The sequence below is a fragment of the Carassius gibelio genome, chromosome A4, assembly GCF_023724105.1.
Source record: "Carassius gibelio isolate Cgi1373 ecotype wild population from Czech Republic chromosome A4, carGib1.2-hapl.c, whole genome shotgun sequence".
In the NCBI taxonomy this organism is placed as follows: domain Eukaryota; kingdom Metazoa; phylum Chordata; class Actinopteri; order Cypriniformes; family Cyprinidae; genus Carassius; species Carassius gibelio.
Window position 1 is genome coordinate 4,993,122 of NC_068374.1, and position 23,042 is coordinate 5,016,163.

Here is a 23,042-nt window from a genome sequence, read left to right on the forward strand (position 1 = left end):
TCATTGAAATATACAATTCTACTCCCCATAAATAAAACACCTGATGCTGTCGGGAGCTGACCAATTTTGTGAGATTCAGCTTGAAAGGAGTAACACAAAGAAGTTGTGATTGTAACGCCTGTGTTATACACGGCCAGCGCGGACGCAGACTTCTTCAATTTATACTTCTGAATGCGCAGGCTGATGGCCAGCTCTGCAATTGCCCAGAATTATTGTACATCTGACTGTCTTTATATTCTTTTATTGACGCATTGCACAGGTTCGAGTAGCAACGAGCTTCTTCACTCTGCCTGGCTGCACATGTGCAATTTTGCTTTTGAAGCCTACTGACCAGGGGCACATGTCCGCGTGGTCGTCTGCTCAGAGCCTCGGCACACACTCTCCAATGACGATTTTTACATCACGCCTACCTAGCGGTCCATAGCGGACGCAGAAAGTTTAACAGAGGGTTTAAGATGCAGGCTTGCATGACCTGAAGCGCAACATTTCAGAAAATGTGCGTTCACAAATGTAGCCTATTTTGATCCAAATATGGAAAGCACTTTTGAATTTAATAATATGAGGTTCTCTCTTGAGATATTTGCCACATTTCTTCAATTAAGGATTGTTACATAGTGTATGGTGTTTCCATTTATCTGAACTTCTTCAAGTGAGTTGCGGGGCAAAAAAAAAAATGAAAATCCAGCACTTCTCCTTCAATACTGATACTGCGACTGTTGACAGTTTGTACATGTTCATTCGCTGGCATTTTTTTAATTTCTTTTTTTTTCCTCCCTTAAAAAACAAATGTGTCCATTCTGATGCGCAATTTTACCTTAAAGGCAATTTACCTAATGGCTGTTGATGACTATTTGAATTGAATTCTGCCAAAGTGCGCGCTTGTATGTGTTCGTTAAATGCTTATGCCAGTGCTCATGTCTGAAAATAATATATGAAGAAGAAAAAAATCACATAAAAACATTAGGATATAGCTTATATTTCATTAGTAGCATATTTTTTTAAATTGATGTAAACAATAACATTTTACAAACTGAACTTTTTTTTTTTTTCATCATGTGGTGCAGGCCGCATTAGAATTCGTGACGGGCTGCGGGTTGAGAACCACTGCTTTATATCAAACATTTTTAAATCGTCCACAGCTGAGCTGAGTTTGTCAGAGGAAAAAAATATATGAGTTGTGTATAGGTTTCATTTTAACGGATCAATCACCTATTTTCGTTTGCTGCATTTTTTTTTTTAACACGCTAAAAAATAAGTTTGAGTTGAGTTTGTGAGAGGAAATAAATAGGCTATTAGAAAATTATTTTATTATTTTTAGGCTATAAAATTATTAGGCTATTATTTTACAACAAATCCTTTAAATTTAACAAATTTATCAGAACAAAACAATAATTGAAAATATATAATTCTAGTGGATAAATATAATTGCAGTATACAATAATATAGGCTAAGTAATAAATAATAATAATAATAATAATAATAATAATCATCATCATCATTTTAAGGTAAGCTTGGGCTTTCTCAATCGGGAGAAATCAAACGTTTCCATATTTGTGATGTTGCCCATTTGAAGCTTAACTATTATTCATGAGGTAAATAGGCTGTGTGCGCTTCAGTATTGATAAAAAAAAAAATTAACAATATGTCAAAGTGCTCACGCCGAATGTCTGGTGAACGACTGCTGTTTCCATTATGTGCGCGAGGCACCAGCGATCAAACAGCTGAAACTAATAATACTTAATTTTTGGTCACACATAAGGCATAATTCAAAATTGCTGGTAGTTTGAAAAATCAAGAATAATAACAGAGTTAATACTAATTATTGCTAAATGCTGGACCGTTCCCATTTTGCTCTGCATATGGAACCTGAAGATTTTTTTAAACCAAGAATGAATCGAAATGAAAATGAAATTAAAACATTTAGCTTATATAGGCACTTATATACACTTATATTAGTGTTAAGGTCTTCTTTTAATTTTTGTTTAGTAGACTGTAGTCTAAGACTATCCTACATTTTAAAAATTAAAAAATTGTAAAAAAAGTTTTTTAATTTTACAATGTTATATCATAATGTTATTGTTGTTTTACTTCCTTCTTTTATCTCATTTTACAATTACATTAATTTCGCAATCCGTCCCTTTGCGCCACCTGGCGGTAGTTTCGCGAATGATTTTAATAGGCGACTGAATTACAGTTATGCGCGGCGGTAAGCCCCAGAAAGGCTGGCCGCCTACTGTATTCTGTTTTTATCTTAGCTGTGGATAGCAGAATGCTAAGGTAGGTCTGTGTCAGCATATGTTTGCTGACAGGGGCATAAGCAGAGTTCTAATTGATGACTTAAGACTTATGGTTCTTATGGTCACATTATCACTCAGAATTTACTGATAGTTCACAACAGGCTCAATCTCTGAGTAAGTGCAGTAGATGAAAGAAAAGGAAGAGGAGAGCATTCCTATTCAGATTATGCTTATTACTTGGTGTTCAGGATTATAATTATGCCCTAGTATTGGTCTAGATGACTTGTGTAACAGGGTCATAAAATAAGAGCGCATGTTGAAAATAAACAAATCAGAAATAAAAAATTGTCTCTGCTTCCTTTTGAGGTTCAGAGAGAACATCAAACCAGAATGAAACAAGAGTGGGTATAGAATTTAAACGGATTTAAAAATAGCTGACTGCTATTATTAAAAAAGGGTAATCAATCTGATTATTAGGAACAATTGGTAGCACTAGTGTTTAACTGCAAGATGTGTGTTAGGCAGCACACCATGGTTGGTCACAGCTGCTGCGGGTCTAAGCATGGGGACCATACCATGTGTTATTCACTTGTGCTATCAAAAAACCCCAATAACTTAATAATTATTCTCTAGATAAACAGTTAAATGTAATTAAATTTAGATTTAATTAACTAGTAACTGAGCAATAGCATTCAGGAAGGATACATCTGAGTTTGTTACATTAGCTGAGAAGAATTAAAGATAGGGAAATGGAGAATAGAGAAAGTGAAAAATCATTTAAAAGCTTCAAAGCTTCAAAGAAAGCTACACAAGATCCTGGGCTCTATGCATAGGCATTCCTAATGGGCCCCCATGCCCCCCACCCATTAAAATATCCAGGTAAAATACAATATATTTCAGATTCATACTTTTCAAGGGCCCTCTCTTCCTTTGGGGCCCTGGTAATGAGTAATGGTTTTACCCCAAGTCCAACCCGGGGAGCTAAACTATAAAGGACACTGGCCCAGAGTTTGGAGCTGTAAGGTCAAATTATTTTTATGTACTTTATTTTCATTTTATTTACTTAATAATGCTGCTTTTGCTGACATTATGTCTGTGGTCAAAAATGTAAATGTCTGATGCCTTGGCACAGTGCACACACACACACACACAATGCTCGGGATATGACAAATGCGCATGGCAAGGCCACGTTTGGCTCTACTGGGCATGCGCACATAAATACAGCAAAATTTTTGTCATACTGTACTAGGGATTGCATAGACTAGTCGAGCGCTGTTGGAAACAATTGACTACTCCAGTATGCATTAACCATAATGCATACAAAGTGTTTGCAAGTACGATGTGAATTTTAGGATTACAATATTGCGTGGAACTGTTACTGTCTATGACCTTATCTATGTTGCATGTAAAAATAAAATATGTAATGTAATAATTAGGTTTTTGCCTGAAGCCGAATACTTTATTTGAAATGGCTCGGATAATGGCTTTAAAAACGAATAACGGACAAGGAGCAATTCTGCCTGAATACTCAGCTGTAGCTGACACACTCTGGTGTTTGCTAGATAACAGGTGAGCCAGGGGATCAGCGCAATATTATACGGAGATCTCTAAAGTCACAAGTGTGAAGTAAATGAATGTAAACCTTATGAGCAAAAAGAGCGCAAATCAAACACCGCATTGTTGTCGCCTCTCTGTGCATCTCTCCAAAATCAGAGCGTTGCAAGAGTAATTTTACCTATAATAATACATCATACACATTATAGTATTTGTATATATTTAAAAAGCAATGATTTAAAGCTTAGGCTACGATACGATACGAATGAATGGAATAAGCACAGCTCACTCACCAATCAAACAGCCGTGCTGTGCGTCTCAGTCTCTCAGAAACCAAACCAGTTCTTTCTCAAGAGTAGGCTAACAATCAGCTTAGATACGGGTACATTGTCTACTTGTCCTACATGTTTGCATCCTTACCTTTTGCTGTTTTGCGCGGCACGCATGCATTTGTTTAGTGAAGTTCACTAAACATTAAGACTCGCTTAAAGTGTTCTGCGTAATGAAAGTGTGCACATTGAATTGATTCAGTTGTGTTCAGATAATCACTAAATGTTTGTCATGACATCCCTCTGCTTGCATGATAAATATTTTTTTTTAGAAATTAATAATTATTTTAGTTTAACACAACATACTTGTTCAATGATAATATGAAAAAAAAAGATAAGTCATAATGGTCTTATCAAGTACTGTACGACGTTGTATCCGAATGCAGATACGAAAAATGTTGTGATAGTTACAGATACAAATACTATTTTGACTTTTGATATACAGGTATTGTTGTATACTTTGTATTATTATTTTGATTACTTTTGAATATTATAATGCATTTTGTATTACTCTTAATTGGGCAACATCCATCATATATGGATTGCTTTTAAAACTATATTAATTTTGGGATTTGTATTTTCTATATTTGAAGCTGATTTTAATACTTACTAATCTGTTTGCAAGTTATGAGTTGTATTCTCATTTCCTATATTCTTTGAATAAATTTGCAAACTAAAATACCGCCCCACCGTCTGACTTGGATTGAAAGTAATTTTTTGCATCAGTATATATTTAATTGTTGCATAAGGCTATCTAGGTGTAGACGTAAATAAAACACAATCTAACAGGTAACGTTAGAAAATTTAAATTAGAAACATCTAAACTTTTCAGGTCGCAGTAAGTGCACCGCTGGTCATGCACATCTTTTCCTGGAACAATACTGAAAGCTAAGCCAAGATGTAGAAACATATGATCACAGCTGTACAAGGATAGCCATTTTTTAAATGAATCTATTAGCAGAGCTACTGCAAGGGATGTTTAGTGCTGGAAATCCATTTATTTTTTACTGAAACTTCTGCGTCTTCATGGAGAGCGGGTCTTGGTTGCCCAGCAACAGCAGACGCCACTGGAGCGCAAGCGCAGATTACAGAGTGCTTTGGAAAAAAGGAGAGCAGCGTGCCTAGCGTTTTCCACACGTTTTCAGTCGCGACATCATGCAGATCTGGTTTTGTTTTGAAAGAGAAATTTTATTTATTTATTTTTTTGATGGACTCACCAACTAGAATAATTGGCGAGTCCAATGGCCAAGTCCGATACAAGTCCGAGTGCGAATGCAACGAGTCCGAGACTAAAGAAAAATGTCTCGAGTCTGTTAGTACAGCCCTACTATCAAGCACACACTTTTAGGTTGACAGTGTCTTAAGCTCATAACCTTTGTTTTATCATGCCTGCACTCTCCACCAATAATTTATGAATCAGCTCAAAGGGGAAATAAGTATAATCAATCATAACTAGTTACGATAAGTTATAAATATTTAGATCAGCTGTAAGTTTTTACTTGACCTCTCAGTGTCAACTGTCTATCAATTCTAAGAATGTTAATTCCTGGTTAAGGAAAATAACTTTCTTACTGTGCAATACTGCACAGAGCATGTAGCTAAAATCTGCATGATTAGAAGCTTCAGTTATGAACAAAAAATGAACAACCTCAAGTGTGATACAACTAAGATATTATTTACTACATAAACACTTAAACTAGTCTAACACACACATGCATACAGTGGGCATAGGGAAAAAAACTTAAGCAGTAAAAAGAAAAGAAACAAAGACATGAAGCTATTGTACAATTTGATATTCAGCAGATCTACAGCCTGAAGGACACATCAGTTTCTTAGTTCAAACATACGTTTGTAAAAGATGCATATGATACTTAATGTATCAATTAATAAGACTAAGTTTAATACTAGCAAGTCTCTCCTGTTTGATAAAGAGTCCTGATGCACTTTGGGGCTCCAGTTGGTCTCTGCTGAAGTGAATTGATGAGACCAGTTTGAATCTGAGGATCTTGATGAATGAATAGTCAAGGCCGAAGCCTGCACAAGCTTAGCGTGGTTTTGAAGGCTCTTAGCTCAGCATCTTCTGCTGTAATTCCTGAATCTAGAAGAACCGCCTGATCTGGTGATCAGTGATCTATATAGAGGGATGATAAAACACCCTCAGGATTTGAGTGAGCCAATGAGGAATGGTACCTTTATTATTTTTATTTATTTATTTATTTAGGCAGTAACCATTCTGCTCAAAAGAAGTGGGCCGAAGCAAAAGAGCTTATAAGTGCCCACCCCCAAGATGAATACAATAAAAAAATCTGATTTCACAATAGTACAAAGGAACATAGTGTTCCTTTGCACTACAACACAAGGAACAACAACACAAGGAAACAAACAAAAAAAACAATATAAAAAAAATAAATAATAATAATGGATTATATACACTTACAATAACTTATCATGTTAGAAATAACCCTAGTGACAAATCATTTCTTCTTTATACTTTTCAAAAAAAAAAAAAAATGTTTATATTTATATTTGAACAGGTTGATATTTGGACATAGTTCCATCTCCAAATTATTCCACAATTGTACCCCATTAACTGTAGGGCTAAAACTTTTCAAAGTTGTACTGTGTTTCTGCTTCCTAAAGTTTAATTTCAACAATTTCTTGATAACTTGACTGATAATCTCCTATGATCACACATTGTTTTCAATTTTTTTGGTAACTAGTAACCCACTGTAGTGCTACCCCTCTAATCCCATACTGTTCTAGCTTATTAATTAAAATATCATAATTTAAAGGTACGATTTGTAAGATATTTGCAGTAAAATATCCAAAAACCACTAGGGTAGTGTTATATATTTTGTCCAACTGATTACTAACAATATCTCTAATGTTTTAAACTACTTGTAAAGTATGAGAAAATTCCCCTTCTAAACCGTGACACGGGGCAGTGCAGTCGCCTGTCAATGACATTAAATAATCACATGACAACAGTGTCGTGGACAAATGCGGAAGTAGTGTCTAGTGTCCAGCAAACCACTAGCTTGCTTCAAGCAGTTCCTTATTTACTTCTTCTTGCACGTTTTATGGTGGATTGTGTTACTTATTTATGGAACATAATTACTGTTTACCGTCTGCTGCTGGTTCGACAAGGACAGCTCCTGTAAACGTAAACATACGGGTCAACCAAACGACCCAAGAAGAGTTTGGGACAAGAGCATTTTCTAGATGGAAAGAGCTTCAGGACAAACTTCAACTAGAAAGACATGCTGATGGGGCAGATAGACGTCAAACGCAGGGCAACGTATCTCTAGACCCGCGCGAGGTCGCGTCAGATCCATTGTCTGATCGCATATTTGCATTAATTTTGTATGTAATCTACTCGTGCAAATCGATGAACCCAAATTTGAAAATTATGACATCAAACACAACATTTTTAAAACTTTACCTCATCCGTTAAATCCATGATTTATCTTTCCGTCTGATTGATGGCCGTCAGCGGTTGTGTAGAAGACAACAAATCCCAACATTCAACGCACCTTCTTAGCGTCATCAAACCACGCGATTGTTATTGTTTTGGTAGTGCGCCCTCTAGTGGCAGGTCATACAACCTGTACCTTTAATGTGTCGAATGCTTTACTTAGGTCAATAAATAACCCTATTGCATATTCATTGTTGTGTACAGCATTAGTTACTTCCTCAATTATATCAAAGAGTGCATGCGAAGTTGAACAATTATTCCTAAAACCAAACTGATTATCTGAGAGTAATTTCTTTCTTTCAATAAAACTATCAAGTCTTGAATTGAAAACCTTCTCTAAGAATTTTGAGAATTGCGAAAAGTGAAACAGGAATCAGGGTATCTTCCGTCCATTCCAAATCCGTTCTCATTTAAAAAACAGAAAACGAAAGACTCAAGAGGATTCAAGTGAGAGAACATGAATTCAATAACGAGAAATGGAAAAATGGCTCATTTATTCGTTATTCCATCTAGGTTAACAAACGGAAAATGAGTTTTTGACTTGATTTCTCATTTTGTCGTTTGGGGTTTAAAAAACGGTTTATGGCTTCAATATTTCATTCGCACTTGTGGGCGGAGCTGAAACGCTCCTTTCATCTGATTGGTCGAATCGCTCCGCCTTCAACTCGATCTTAAATTCTTTCAGAATAAGAGTCTTATAAGAGTAATGTCTGAAACCACCGCTCACTGTTAATTAACATAATATTTGAGTCAGATGTTGCTGCGCACATAATTCGTGCTGCTGTGATTTGCAAGTCACCCCTTTAAATTATTTCTAGGTTATAGTATTGTATGAGTATTGTCCCACTGTAAATACAGTGCAAATAGTTCTATCTCCTGGGATAAAAGTGAAGTGGAAATAAAAATAAATAATAGACTGAACATTTCCATGATAATATGTCTGTAACATTTACCACTCTCGTCTTTTAAGTCTAAAGGCACTAGGTAGGTGTGTGTGACATTAATAATTAATTGTGGAAATTAACATAGTTAAGTGTTTCAGAGTGTGCTGAAGAGGAATTGAGGACTGAATATCCCCCACGGGAGTGTAATGAATGGATTGAGGCCTCTGATCAGCCTTACTGTGTGAGTGAATTGCAGGGCTTTTGCCTTATTGTACACATGGATTCATTGCTGTGGATTTGTGGTGAACACGAGTGGGGTGTTTTTGCTGAGAAGCGGTCCTCAACCCTTGTTTATACGTCTGTGAAAAGTTATGATACCTACTCACCGTCAGAATCCCAGAATGATACAGCTGAGCTGGGAGGAACATATTGCTGTGGAGAAAATCCCTTACCTGTCTACTTACCGTTTGAGTCCTGGAAGCATGCAGCATTGCTGTCTGGAAGTACGCAATATCACTGAAGAAGTAAGCTTTTAAATCACTCTTTCTCTAATGTGCCCCGACGAAAGTATTCTGTACTGTGAAGAATTCTTACCAGTCTACTCACCGTCTGGGTCGTGAAAGTATGCAGCATCGCTGGCAAATTAAGCTTTTAAGCCACTGTCTCACTCACGTGTACTGACACCAGTATTATGTACTGAGAAGGCTTCTTACCCCCCCCCCCCACACCCCTACTTACCGTCTGAGTATGGAAGTACGCAGCATCGCTGAAGAAGTAACCTTTTAAATCATTCTTCTCCATTGTGCCCTGATGCAAGTATTCTGTATTGCGAAGGATCCTGAACTGTCTACTCACTGTCGTAGTCCTGGAAGAATGCAGCATTGCTAGTGGAGTAAGCTTTTTAAACCATTGTTTTACTGCGTATCGACGCAAGTATCCTTGACGGAGAGGCATCCTTACCTGTATACTCTCTGCCTGAGTCCTGAAGTGAGCCGCCCCATTGGTGAGTCGCCGTCAAGGCGAAACCGTGACGTGTGATCAGTATCTACCCGTAGCTGAAGACCTAGAGGACACTGAAGTCTATCACACATGTGCTCATTGATATACTGTGTTCAATAAAGATTGTTATTCCTTTGACATTACCTCTTGTCTGCGTTGTCCATCTGTTGCGGACCTGTGGTGTCGGCTCCTCACGGTAGGGTTGGAGTTAGGGGTGGCCGGTCCCCCGAGGGTCCACCCCGGTGACATTCATCACTAATGCTCAATCAGCACATCATTATGACATTAACGTCTTTACACTCAAGTACAGACTTCTATAAACACCAAGAATTTTGCAGAGTATGAAGCGACAGTCTGTCTTATCACTTCTTCAGCACACTTCCTCTTATCAGTTACTGAATACATAACACTCTTCACACATCATGTTTGACCTTAGCTAAATTTACAGCATCTAGATACAGTCATTTTAGTGCATGAGGAAGAGTGACCGTAGAATAATACTGTTATCTTGAGCTGTATTCGTAATATTGTGTAAATGTCATTTTGTAACCTGTAAAATGTGCATATGTTAATATCTATATGATGATATTTTGTAGTGTATATGGGTTAAAATGTAACAAACTTTCCTTTTGATAGCGATAGAAACACCAAACGTCAACTTTTTGATTGACTTCCTGTTTGACCTCTTAAAATAACTCCAACTGGATTCGTCTGAAAAAAGGAAGTCATATACGCCTAGGATAGCTTGAGGGTGAGAAAATCAACTTCTGTTGAAAAACTCAGATCTTAACTGCAAGTCAGCGGTCATTTTTTCAAAAATATATATCTAATCGAGTCTCTTTTGCTCTATCGTACCCCCGTGCAATGCGATGCAAGGCACAGCACAAGTGTGTTTGCTAGTTTCAGTTCGGCACCGTTTGCATTTTCCCATCCAGCGCCACATCGTTTAATTAGCAAATTCATTTGTGCCCATTTGTGCGCCCATGGGCATGCTGGTCTAGAAAAAGAGGTGTATTCAGGCACATTGCTGGTGCATTGCTATTTTAAGGAGCTGTAAATTTAAAGAGCGCTTTGGTAGAAGATGCGCCTCTGGGTGGATCCACAGTGGGTGTTGACTTTAGTCATATAGTTCTATACCATTCCACGAAAAACTGTATGTTTTATTAATTAACTACATAAAGAAACTGAATCTGTTGAATAATCCATTTTTCCCTTTGTAAAGTAATTAAATATTTGCAGAAACAAATTAAATCTGTTCAAAATAGAGTTTGTAAGACAATAATAGTTTTTTCTCTTGAATATTAAATGTCCCTGTTTAGTGAAAGATTATTATGCAGCAATAAACTATCCAGTATTTCTTAATGCATGTTTTTGTCCTTTGATAACTGAAAACATAATCAAAACAAATGTGTTTTAATGCTTAAAGTTCAAATAAGTGAGCAAATGAAAAAAATCTGTATCAGGCAAAAATTGGTATAGGTGTTTCCCTAGTGCATGGGTCCTCAACTTTTGTAAGCTGGGTCCCCCCAAAGCTGGTTCATTGAGCATGAATCCAAACAAAGATCACAACATAGCATATATCACAGCAACACTCAATCGTGTTTTGAATGATTCAGTGTTTTGATCAAATAGTTTGAGTCAAAGATTCAATGACCCATTCACAAACATCTGTCTCATTCTTGATGAATTGGCCGTTTGAACGAATCGTTTGAATGAACGACTCAATGACTCGCTTAATCAAACCTCTTATCACCTGCATTTGTGCTATCGACAAAACATTTAAATTGTTATTCAGGAGTTATGCATATACAAAATAACTTTTTATGACCGTAGTTTAGAGATTAAAAAATAAAATCTTTTCAGTTTTTTTTCATCCCGTCCTGTAGCCTACTCAATAAACCCTAAATGCGATGCCTACTTAAAATCCATAAAAACTTCTTTGCTCATACTCCCACTGACAGGCTGCAGAATAAAGGATAATTTTGTTCAGAAGAAGCTGAAATAATGGATCTTGGAAGTCCAAGCTTTAAAGGTAAACTTTATTTATGTAAAATTAAAATGCACCTCTCTGTATGTTCATTATAACCTAGTGTGTAACCTAGTGTGTTCTGAGTAAGACAGTTTTCTTACCTTCTTCTATTCTCGTCTTTTTTCTTCTCTTTCTCTTTACAGATGAACAAACTGATGAAGAAACCCTCCTGCTGCTAGATGAAATATCACTAGAAGCTATGGTACCAAAAATAGGCCTGCGATTGAGATTTAAAAAGCACCTGAGAGAGCTGCTTGTGATTGAAGAAATGCACATTTAAGATGGATATATCTGCTTTAAGTGCAAAAAGATTGTTGGGGCCTATGTTCGTTTTTTGTTTTCGCATCTAAGAAGAATGCATAATGTATATAGTTCATCAAGTTATTTTGAGTGTGGTCAGGCCAGGTGTCAAAGGACATTTAATTACAGCAAATCATTTAAGAGGCATCTGCTTCAGCGCCGTGTAGAGTCTGAGGCAGAAGTATCCAGCCAGACAACACACTTGCCTCAGACAATGACATTGAGGTCTGACAGTAGACTGACGGCTTCTCAGAGTGAGCCTTTTGAGGAGGAAGATAATGCTGCTGAAGATAACGCTGAAGATAATGCTGCTGAAGATAACGCTGCTGAAGATAATGCTGCTGATGATAATGCTGCTGAAGATAATGCTGCTGAAGATAACGCTGCTGAAGATAATGCTGATGATGATGCTGCTGATGATAATGCTGTTGAAGATAACGCTGCTGAAGATAACGCTGCTGATAATGCTGCTGATGATAATGCTGCTGAAGATAATGCTGCTGAAGATAACGCTGCTGAAGATAACGCTTCTGAAGATAACGCTGCTGAAGATAATGCTGCTGATGATAATGCTGCTGAAGATAATGCTGCTGAAGATAACGCTGCTGATGATAATTCTGCTGATGATAATGCTGCTGAAGATCATGCTGCTGACGATAATGCTGCTGACGATAATGCTGCTCAAGATAATGCTGCTGAAGATAATGCTGCTGAAGATAATGCTGCTGATGATAATTCTGCTGATGATAATGCTGCTGAAGATAACGCTGCTGAAGATAACGCTGCTGAAGATAACGCTGCTGAAGATAACGCTGCTGATGATAATGCTGCTGAAGATAACGCTGCTGAAGATAACGCTGCTGATGATAATGCTGCTGATGATAATGCTGCTGAAGATAACGCTGCTGATGATAACGCTGCTGAAGATAATGCTGCTGAAGATAATGCTGCTGAAGATAATGCTGCTGATGATAATGCTGCTGATGATAATGCTGCTGAAGATAATGCTGCTGAAGATAACGCTGCTGAAGATAATGCTGCTGAAGATAACGCTGCTGATGATAATGCTGCTGAAGATAACGCTGCTGAAGATAACGCTGCTGAAGAATGCTGCTGAAGATAACGCTGCTGAAGATAATGCTGCTGATGATAATGCTGCTGAAGATAATGCTGCTGAAGATAATGCTGCTGATGATAATGCTACTGATGATAATGCTGCTGAAGATAACGCTGCTGAAGATAACGCTACTGAAGATAATGCTGAAGATAATGCTACTGAAGATAATGCTGCTGATGATAACGCTGATGAAGATAACGCTGCTGAAGATAATGCTGCTGATGACATGGAACGGGATGAGTTAGAGCAGAACACTTTCACAGATCGAGTGGACTTGTTTTTATCAAAATTGAGGGCAAAATCATCTCTGACCCTGTCTACTGTCAACTTTGTAGTTCAGCAAACATCTAGTTTGGTCTTTGATATTGTTGGTGCTTTACAAAGACAGACAATGTCATTCTTACAAAGGATTGGCCAAAGTGAGACTCCTGAAGGTCAACAGCTGAATCAGCAATTTGCAAATGCAGCCAAAGCTTTTCAGTGCTTGGATACTGAACACAAGCAGATGAAATACTTTGTTCAAGCTGGGTACCTAGTTAAGCCAGTGGAGGAGTCTCTCCCTGGTGTCTCATACACCCAGCAGAGGGACTCACAGACAGACACTGTACAACAGGTGGCAGTGCAGGATACTCTTCAAAGGATTCCCTTACGTCCACTGCTGAAACTCATTCTTGAGAGTCCAGGGACAATGAAGAAGATGATGGAGAGGAAAAGAACCTAAGTGACTCAAACAATCTGGATGACACCACTGTGTTCAAAACTAGTTCTATTCACTGAGCCCTCTGTTCCTCTTCTGTTGTATAATGATGACTGTGAAATGGTTAATCCACTAGGCTCTAAGACCTCGATCCACAAATTGGGATTCATCTATTTCACTCTTACAGTTTTTACAATCCCTTTGACGTTTTTTTTTTTCAATACATTTAACAAGTTTCCTAAACTCTTAACGCACCAGCACACCTAAAACACACAATTGGCAAAACAGTTAATTTCATGCTCAAAACTACACATTGTAAACTAAACCCCAAAACTAATTTTCAAAATACAATAATAAACTAACACAATACACTATGTCTAACCAAACACTGCAAACATGTTTCAAAATCAAATAATTATTCAATACACTAACACGTGTTGTCTTCCAACAGGAACAACATTCCAACCCACGATCATCAGCTGAAATGACAGAAACTGCATTGTTTTGCCCAGGTATGCCCTTATACAATAGACAGTATATTGTATTAATCACAGATTGTGTTTTGCACTGTAGTTTTGTTTTGTTGGGTTTAGTAAATGCATGTACTTAGTTTCTTTTGCTGCAGAAATTCAGTACAAAAAATGAATAACCATCTCAGACTAGCTTTATAAAATGTTCAGTTTATGTAATAAAAAAATTCAGACACAGAATTGCTGCAGTAAAGACTTTATTTGCAATATAGGTCAATATAGTCATTTATTTACAATTTATGTCATTATGTGAAAATACTAAATTTACAGAACAGAAAAAGCCACAGTAGAATAAAAAGTAAATAAATAAATGTGATCTAATCTGCCCAAACTTCTACGTTTGTAAGTTAGTCTTAGAACATGATGTTATCTGTTCTGACATACAGTGTGAAAGCATTTGTAAATTTGACTGTAAAATGACATTGTTTTGGTCTTGGTTGAGCTTGTGTGTAAAAGAAGTTCAAGAATTTGAAATTGGTGTTAACTCTATGCATTTTGTATCAAAGCAACAAGAAATGTGTTAATTGTATAGCCTACAAAACGGATGTTGTGCTAACTGTATTAAGAGTTTAGGAAACTTGTTAAAGGTATTGAAAAAACTGTCATAGCGATTGTAAAAAAACTAAGATAAACATTGCTCTCAACTTTACATTTCATTTAGTTACACTTAAAGGTAGTGATTCAGAGCATTTTGTAAACACATAACCCTTTTTTTTGTAATGTTCAGCTAATATCTCAACTCACTTCCCCATTCCCTTTATGAGTTGTAAGACATTCCAGTAATTTTACGCTGCCCAGTCACCATAAAGTAGACCATAACTGCAGACAAACATTCTGGGGTTGGTAGAATCTCTAACAATAACACAACATGGCTTGATTTTTTTTCACCCTGACAATACTGAATGTGGAGGTGAGTTATTTCTGGTGTCTTGTCGGGTGTGACGAGATAAATTTTTAAATTGCTGCCATTAGCTTATAAGTGACATCATCAATTAAAACAAGTGGTCAATCAGTATTGGTCAATCATCCATTGTTTTCTTTGCAGTTGTATTGTGTATGGGAATAACCTTTCTCTTTCTTGTTTTGATCACGCATCTATAAGCGTGCAGTTCCTGGCTGTTGTGGGGACAATCCTTTTTTTTTTTTTTATGTTTAGAAACATAAGCAAATAGCAAAATGTTCATCCAAATGTTAACATACAAAAAAGAAAACAAAAGTATATCCCACAGTGTACAGATGAGATGTATTTTTTGTGATCTGTAACTCTGTAAAGAGAGAGGAGTATGTTTGACATCACACATTTATATTTATATTATGCGTACAATTCACATGTAAATTAACTAAATCAATAATGTTAACGACATAAATGGGAGACCTGCATAGCAAATGAAACGGCAAACGTAATGGGATTAAAGTGAAATATGGCAGAATATCAGCTTTGAATTGATTAGGTACACCTTTTGTCCTTTTTTTACCCCCTCGTTGGTGTCGGTGGCAGGGCTGGTTGACAGAAGAGCCTCCACTACAGTTTAGACACAGAATTTACAATATGCAAGAAGGTCAGATATAGACGTGTGGCTGCTCAAGCTCATTCTACAAAAATGTCAAAGAAGGCACGAAAAGTTGAACAGCAAATAACTAGGCTAAGCACACCGAATTGTGGTGCCATCATCGCCACTTGGTGGGACTTTGGGTCAGACGTAGCATTGGCCTATGCCTTATCAATGGCATCTGTTGTTCTTGTTCTGAAAAAAAACCGAACCATTCTGTTCACCACACACGGTTTGGCACGCGCTGGGACCGCGGTTCAACTTAAATCTGACAAAGCATCTGTAATATGGTTTACTATAAATAGCATGTAAAACAAACAGGGTTCAGCTAATATGTTTCTGCTGATGAATACACATTCTTGATTCCCAGACATTACAACAATAGCGATGAGAAATGAGAAAAAGAACAAAAACCCTGGACAAACCATGCACTCTTGTTCAATGTGAATGACTCATGCTGGAATATGAGCAGACATTTATTTCGTCATCACCCCAGTGTTGACAGCACGCGTGCACAGATCTTAACAGCACACGTTGATATCTGTTTAAACTAAACTCATTTAAGCTTTGTCAGTTTAAACATTTAAGAGCCAGAAGACGCGAGCTCGCGCGCACAGTAAGAAGATTTGTGCATGTGCGCAAACCCGCGCCTCGGAACGCACGCAAATATAAGCTCTCTCTGAAGTATTGTGTTTAAATGGACAAATTCACACAAAAATTATGTCAAAATGCCAGTTTTGGTAAGTATCCTACAGCAGACATAGCCGGCTTAACGTAGGCCTGTTGGATCAGTGCATTCTCTTAAAGTGACAGTCTTTATATTAATCGAACAGCAACAACAAAGAAATCACTCCCTGCTCTTGATTAAAAAGCAAGTAAAATTTATACAGTCCAATATGTAATGCTGTTTTACATTTGATAACTTCATTCAATTTCTGTACCTAAAAACATATGCTAGACCTGCCTAAAAATAAAAATAAAATAAAAAACTGAAATTCACTGTTTATTGTTTGTATCTTTACTCTGTTGTATTTATTTTTGCTGTTGCTTGTAGTTTAATAGAATATTCTTTTTCTTTTTTTTATTAGAAAGTATAGTTTTCCATAAACATAACACATACCAAACTGTACTGAAAACCGTGACTCTAAAACCGTGAAACAAACCGAACCGTGAAAAAGTTGAACTGTGCCACCCCTACTATAGAATATTCCACTTCTATAGTCTGTATCCTGCTGTATTACACTGCAATAAACCAGCTATCTGAGCCTCTGATCCAACCTGTCAAGTTCCCTTAATTTCCACTTAAATGCTTCTAAGACTAAAGGCGAGCACTTCCCGACCTCCCGATAATTTTTAAACATGTCTAAAAAGTTTGTGAGCTATCGGTTTGAATTCGTGACATGTGCGGTTGAACGAGTCGATTTGTTGATTTATCTGAAGTTGACCAATCACGAACTAGGAAAACCACAGAAGAAGAAAGACGAAGATGGCAGCGCCACGGCGAATGTGGACTATTGACCAAGGAGGATAAACTCGCTGAAGTCTGACAGGAACAGCGAGCACTGTATGAGGTTTCTAGCAACGTGTTCCAATGCCTTTTTAGTTCTCTCTCTCTCTCACACACGCATGTGTAGGTTTACAGGGACTCTCCATAAACGTAACGGTATTCTATAATGTATATCCTCATACACTATACCTCTATCCATCACGGAAAATGCATGTTTAAAATTTCTATTAAACATCGTATAGTATTTTTTAAAGCCATTTAGTTTACGAGGGCACAGGATTGTCCTCACAAACCATGTTTACGTTGTAATACCTATTTCAGATATTTATAAACCATATACAAGAACACACACACACACACATACGGGTTTATGTGTATTACAAGGACACTTTGGCCCAAACCAGTTTTTTGCTGTATTATGGGGACACCCCTTTCTACTTGCTCTACAGAGTTGAGGTGCACATCAAAAAAATGTGTTTTAGCCACAGAACACAGATCTCACTTCAAAATTCATTTACACTCAACACAAGTGATATTGTGACAACCTGACAAAATACACAATTATAAGGACATGACATAATTACATGCAAGCCCCGCCTATGATATAAACCTGTATTATGAGGACAGTAGCTATAACACACACACACACATGCCATTATCGTGTATTAAAGGGACACACATGTATTAATAGGACATATCTAAACATACACAACATTAAGGCATTGAGTATTAAAATGACACTGCTGACCTGAGGAAAAATGGCTTTAAACCTCAATGTATTTGTGAACCCTTATGAGACTACTGTCAGTCAAACCCTTCTGGTCACAAAGTTCTGGTCTGTTAATAATGCCCTAAATGTCAAAATCCTTTAAAAGGCAGTAAACGGTTTTCTGACTTCACTCCTAAACTTTGAAAGCCACCACAGCCTTGTTCAGAATTTAGACACACTTGATCAGTTTAAGTCTACAAACTCATCTTTAACCAAGCATACATATAATTCAATAATTAGCTCAATCAGAAACAAGAGTAATTATTTTTCTGTTCATCTTCTTCACTAAGTGTGAATGTTTGAGCTTTATGTCTTCCAATTTCTTATCCTTGGACAACCAAGCCATCTATTTTTTTTTATATCCCCAGGAACACCTTTAAATGAAACCTTAAAAATGCAAACACAAACATGAAAACATTGTGTTATGAGGACAAAAGTGATTTAGGAGGACAAACGGTTTAACACAAACACAAACGTGAAAACTTTGTGTATTATGAGGACAAACGTGATTTAGGAGGACAACCTGTTTAACAAAGTGAAGGCAACATTCTCAGGTCTGCTGAAACTGGTAACACAAGGCTTATCCAGGTAACAAGGCATATTATATAATATCAACTAACAATGTATAACCTTGCTCATACATAAAAAACCAAAATTAAAGGGTTAGTTTACCCAAATATAAAAATGATGTCATTAATAACTCACCCTCATGTCGTTCCAAACATGTAAGACCTCCTTTTATCTTCTGAACACAGTTTAAGATAATTTAGATTTAGTCCGAGAGCTCTCAGTCCCTCCATTGAAGCTGTGTGTACGGTCTACTGTCCATGTCCAGAAAGGTAAGAAAAACATCATCAAAGTAGTCCATGTGACATCAGAGGGTCAGTTAGAATTTTTTGAAGCATCGAAAATACATTTTAGTTCAAAAATAGCAAAAACTACGACTTTATTCAGCATTGTCTTCTCTTCCGTGTCTGTGTGAGAGAGAGTTCAAAACAAAGCAGTTTGTGATATCCGGTTCACGAACGAATCATTCGATGTAACCGGATCTTCTTGAACCAGTTCACCAAATCGAACTGAATCGTTTGAAACAGTTCACGTCTCCAGTAAGCATTAAAAAAGTTAACAGCTTAAGTAATTTGTGGATTAATGCTTATCGGAGACGCGAACCATTTAAAACAATTCAGTTTGATTTGGTGAACTGGTTCAAGAAGATCCGGTTACATCAAATGATTCGTTCACGAACCGGATATCACAAACTGCTTTGTTTTGAACTGTCTCTCACACAGACACGGAAGAGAAGACAATGCTGAATAAAGTCATAGTTTTTGCTATTTTTGGACCAAAATGTATTTTCGATGCTTCAAAATATTCTAACGGACCCTCTGATGTCACATGGACTACTTTGATGATGTTTTTCTTACCTTCTGGACATGGACAGTATACCGTACACACAGTTTCAATGGAGGGACTGAGAGCTCTCGGACTAAATCTAAAATATCTTAAACTGTGTTCTGAAGAAAGACGGAGGTCTTACGGGTTTGGAACGACATGAGGGTGAGTTATCAATAACATAATTTTTATATTTGGGTGAACTAACCCTTTAACGCCATAAAAAAACACTAAATGTTTTGTGCCCGTCTCTTTCTCTTCTCTGTCAAACCCCTATTCCTAACAAAGTCTCTGATATTTTGTAAAGAACGATGAGCCAATGCAGGATGCTCAGCATTCTTGCACTGCTGGCAATCAATTTTGGTTGCAAGTTTTCCCTGGGTAATGTGTTTTTTAAAGTGTCTCATTACTGTTGTGATTTCAGTTGTAGACCAATGCCGCTTTTGTTTCCTTCTGGCATCATTCTTTTCAGCAGGATTTTCAGGAACGACTACAAAAAAGAGAAAACAGATTCCTAGGATAAACACAATGATGACTAGATCTCATCTTTCTATTCTTCAAACCAGTCTAATTATCATCTGTAGTCTTAGCCCAGTGGTTCCCAAACTGGGGTACATGTACCTGGGGGTACGTGATGGGACAATAGGGGGTACACAAATAAAATGCTGAGTAGTTCATTTAATTCTACCTTAAAATATTATTAAAATAGAGTTTGTATTTCCAATTGGCAAAATGAAGTAAACCCAGTACATTTAATCAGATTACCTCATAATTTGCAGTGAAAAATGACTATCCATAGAAGCTGCATGCATTTGATAGATTGTGTGCCAAATCTGCTGCCTTAAATAACGCTACTGCCGTTCTTGACAATGCACCTTTGTAAGAGTGGGGATTTAGCACTTACCCGCATGAAGAACAAATACAGGATTGATAACGATTTAAGACTCAAATTGTCTACGATACAAAAACATACCTTGTGTGAGCTCTTGTATTTAATTATGATAACGAGCAAGAATGCAATTGTTCCCAAATATCCACATGACTACAAACGTGACATTATTATACAACAGGTCAAAAATAAAACATAACCTACATTTTACACAGTGCTGTCAGTATTTACTCTGTTTTACAATGAAATAATAGTTCTAATGAAAACCACAGCAGTAATACAACGCACATCTGTGTTTCAAGAACACTTCTGCGGCTTTGAATGAATCGTGAGTCAATGATTCAATGATTCTTTCACAGCCACTCACTTCGTTAATGAATAAATGACTCGATGACTCACTCATAAAAACAATGACTTGCTGCCACCTACTAATATTAAAAAGTTTTACTTAGTTTTACCATCATTGCATTTTTCTCTATTGAACATTTTTTCTTTAAAACATAAAAGTTATTTAAAAACTTAAAATAAAAATTTTTACTGAAAAATCAATTTAGGGAGCAAATATTTTCCTTTAATGGTAAAGGTGTGACTGCAGTCGAAGTGGAAAAGAGGGGGTATGCAGAAGGATAGTAATCCCTTCAGGCTAAAAAGTTTGGGAACCACTGGTCTAGCACATTATATATACATGTCCGCCATCTTGGAACGCTCCACGTCAGCTACAGCTGAAGTCACTTACTTTTTGGTAAATATGCCACAACACTGCAGTAAAAAGCATTGAGATATATATATATAAAAAAATGGATTAACCTTTCACAGTTAAGTATGTATTATTTATTTTTACTGTTTATATCTATCAACTGATTATTATTTGATATTAGGGTTGTGCCGGTTTCAGAACTGGTGATGACGGTTATGACGTGAATCAAATGTGACTGTTCATAACATAACCGTCGGTTAGGGGGTTAGTGGATCTGCCGTAGAGTCAATTGGTTGTTCTTGGAGATAGCGGGTTAACTCCGTGTCAGTGCGCGCTCTGATCAGTAAAGGGGCAGAGATTTCAGACCTCCGTTTGCGTTTCCGTTTATTAAGGAGATCTGTCACAAAACTCATTCGCGCCAACGTTTTTTGAGCAAATTTCAAAGACGCATCCGCCCGCCATCTGCTGATTGTTTTGCGGTCTATGGCGATGCAATGCTTTGCTGATGCGAGCCGCAAAAAAAATCCATTGTCTGTTCTAGAAAGGATGCAGCAAAGATACTTAATGCTAATGTATGAGGCATAGGCCTACGCTGAGTTTCATTTACGATGAGATGCGCTCTAGTTCACAGTGCAGTGCAAGTGTACGCGTCGCGCTGGCGCTTCCATGTCACGGTTATCTCATTGTCTGCTATATTTGCTTTTTATTTATTAAAATACATGCAATTGGTTGATGAAACATTTATTAAAATTAAGAAAAAATTTGTACAAAACGAAATTCGTTTTTAAGAAAGGTTTTCTACAAAGCTAAATTTTATGAAGTGGTAAATATAATGTCTGACGATTTACAAAACTTCATTAAGTGGTAAAAACCATGTCTCCCGATATATTGCACATCTTATGATCCTATCTAAAAAATGAAAATAATTTTTGATAAAAAATGTTTGTAAAAAATATTTTAATGACACGGTCTCACGGTTATATACTAACCGTCACACCCCTATTTGTTATCATACTTTTTTAAATGATTGTATTTTATGTCATGTTTAAAAACGTTCCTGTTTAGAAGTAAAAAAAATTAATACAATTTAAAGGTTTTTTTTAAAGCTATTTTTATTACAGGGTCTATACAGAACTTCTTAAAGGGGGGGTGAAATGCTATTTCATGCATACTGAGTTTTTTACACTGTTAAAGAGTTGGATTCCCATGCTAAACATGGACAAAGTTTCAAAAATTAAGTTTTATGTTTGAAAGAGTATTTTTGTTCCAAAAAAATCTGCTGCCTTAAAAAACGCTACTGCCGTTCTTGACAATGCACCTTTGAAAGAGTGGGGATTCAGCACTTACTCGCATGAAGAACAAATACAGGATTGATAACGATTTAAGACTCAAATTGTCTACGATACAAAAACATACCTTTTGTGAGCTCTTGTATTTAATTATGATAACGAGCAAGAATGCAATTGTTCCCAAATATCCACATGACTACAAACGTGACATTATTATACAACAGGTCAAAAATAAAACATAACCTACATTTTACACATAGTGCTGTCAGTATTTTTGTTCCAAAAATACTGTTTTTGTTCCAAAAATATCAACAATCTACCTCATGAACAGTTAAATGTTCCCTACTTATGCTTATAAACGTGCAATATCCTTATATTTATTTGTTAACCCATTATTTGCTAGAACATTCCTGCATCTCACTCAATCCTATTTCATTATCATTTAAAGCACAATTGTTTATACACTTATTTATTTGCCAATTTGTAAATCTCTTTTTTTTTTTTTTTCTGTGTGTTGTTGTCTCTGTGTACTGGAAGCTTATGTCACTAAAACAAATTCCTTGTTTGCGTAAGCATACTTGGCAATAAAGCTCTTTCTGATTCTGATTCTGATAAGGAACCATCTACTCTTCTCTTGTAAATGTCACACAACGATCAACCTGCACAGTGCAAACAGCAAAAACCTTGATATTTCAAACAATATTAAAATCCTGGCCATATGAATAGCACATATAGCCACTGTTTTTATTCATCCATCTACTCACTCATGAATTTATTCATTCATTCATTTATATCTGC